We start from the raw sequence: 1,871 nt of genomic DNA, 5'->3' as shown, positions 1-1,871 counted from the left end.
TGGAATGACATTTATTTATTGTTGGTTATCTATTGTTTGAGTAGAACCCATTGAGCACATTGTATTCTTGAATGAGACTTTAAATAACTATCAATGATGATTGAATAGTGTCAGATAGAGAATGAGAATGAAATTGTTGCTAGAAATAAAATATTTCTAGGATTTTAGGTGTTAGAATCATAAGGAAGGGAGATAGTATATTATTATCCCAAGAACAATATATTGAGAAACTTCTTAAGAAGTTTGGATTTTATGACCTGACAGAAATGAGTTCCCCTTATGATGCTAGTTCTAAATTAGTGAAAAATAAAAGACAGTCATTATCTCAGCCTCAGTATGTCCATATGATTGGGAGTTTACTGCACTTGGTGAGCTTTTATATACTTGATATTGCTTATGCAGTAGGTAGACTGAGTAGGTACACTCAATATCCAAATTAGGAAAATTGGGATGCACTTGCTAGGCTTATGAGATACTTAAGAGCTTCAATGGATTATGCCATTAAATATCGTGGATTTCCCATTGTACTAGAAGGGTACAATGATGATAACTGAATCTCTGATTCAGATGAGACAAAATCCACTAATGGTTATGTATTCACACTTGGGGGTGGTGTGATTACATGGAGATCAGCCAGGAAAACAATTATTGTAAGATCAACAATGAAATTTGAGATTGTTGCTCTTAAGATGACTAATAATGAGGCTGAGTGGTTGAAAAACTTCTTAGCGAACATTCCATTAGGAATGAAACCAACCCCGTCGGTATCGATACACTGTGATTGCCAATCGGCAATAGCTATAGCTAAAAACAAGAGTTTGGTGAAACAGCTGCTAAAGAGTGGAACTGTTTCCATTGATTATGTGAAGTCAGAACGGAATCTAGCGGATCCTCTGACAAAACCCTGGGAAGAAAAATGTTATTAGAAACATCGAGGGGAACGAGACTTAAGCCACTTGCAAACAAACAAGTGATGGTAACCCAACCTTTGTGATTGGAGATCCCATGAATAAGGTTCGTATGGGTAAAAACAAGTCACTTGTTAATTCTGATAGCACTAAATTGTTTTTAATCAATTATGTCCCTTCCTATGGTGTGTGTGTGTGTGAAAGTGCTAGAGATTGCATTATTGAGAGGTTAAACTTTGTCATTAAAATTCTATATGGTGAAAGAATTTTATTTAAACAAAGTTTTTAATGATTTTCATATCCCTTATGGGTGGTGTATGATTTGCAGCATACACTTGATGAAATCACGTATATGAGTGTCGAGTGGGGCCGCTTGCATGAGATCTTGACATGATCTCTAGAGCACTCATGAATATCGGGCACAGCGCATCACAATTGTGGGGTGTATTGTGATTGATAAACCTCTAACACACGTCAAGTGTCTTTGGTTCATATAGCTTGCTATACCAACTACACTGTGTGTTAAGTTTCTTGATCTAAGACTGGTTCATATAGCTTGCTATACCAGCTCTGATGCATTACATCCTATGAGACCCAGGATAAAAGTTCTTTTCTTTTCTCTCAACTTTCTTTTGCAATAATTGGGGGATTGTTGTAATAATGTTACATTATTGCAAAAGAACATTTAGTAATATTAATATTTTTTATTAATTAACAAACCGTCAAATTTTAAGGGTTGAAACAGTCAACTTATTTATTCTTTTTTAATTTTTTATTTTATTTTATTATTTCATAACTCTATAAATAGAGAGCTCTTCCCCATTCCAAAAGAGATCAAGTTGAGTCTTTCTCATTTTCCTTTCTTCTCATTCTTTTTTCTATCCTGGGTATAAACTCTATTAGAATTTCTTGCTAGTTCTGTAATCCTCAAATACTTTCGAGAAGTTCCTGTTGTATCCTGGG

The sequence above is a fragment of the Vigna radiata genome, unplaced genomic scaffold (genome assembly GCF_000741045.1).
Source record: "Vigna radiata var. radiata cultivar VC1973A unplaced genomic scaffold, Vradiata_ver6 scaffold_122, whole genome shotgun sequence".
Classification (NCBI taxonomy): domain Eukaryota; kingdom Viridiplantae; phylum Streptophyta; class Magnoliopsida; order Fabales; family Fabaceae; genus Vigna; species Vigna radiata.
The sequence above is the reverse complement of the archived record's forward strand: the minus strand, read 5'-3'. Positions refer to the sequence as shown.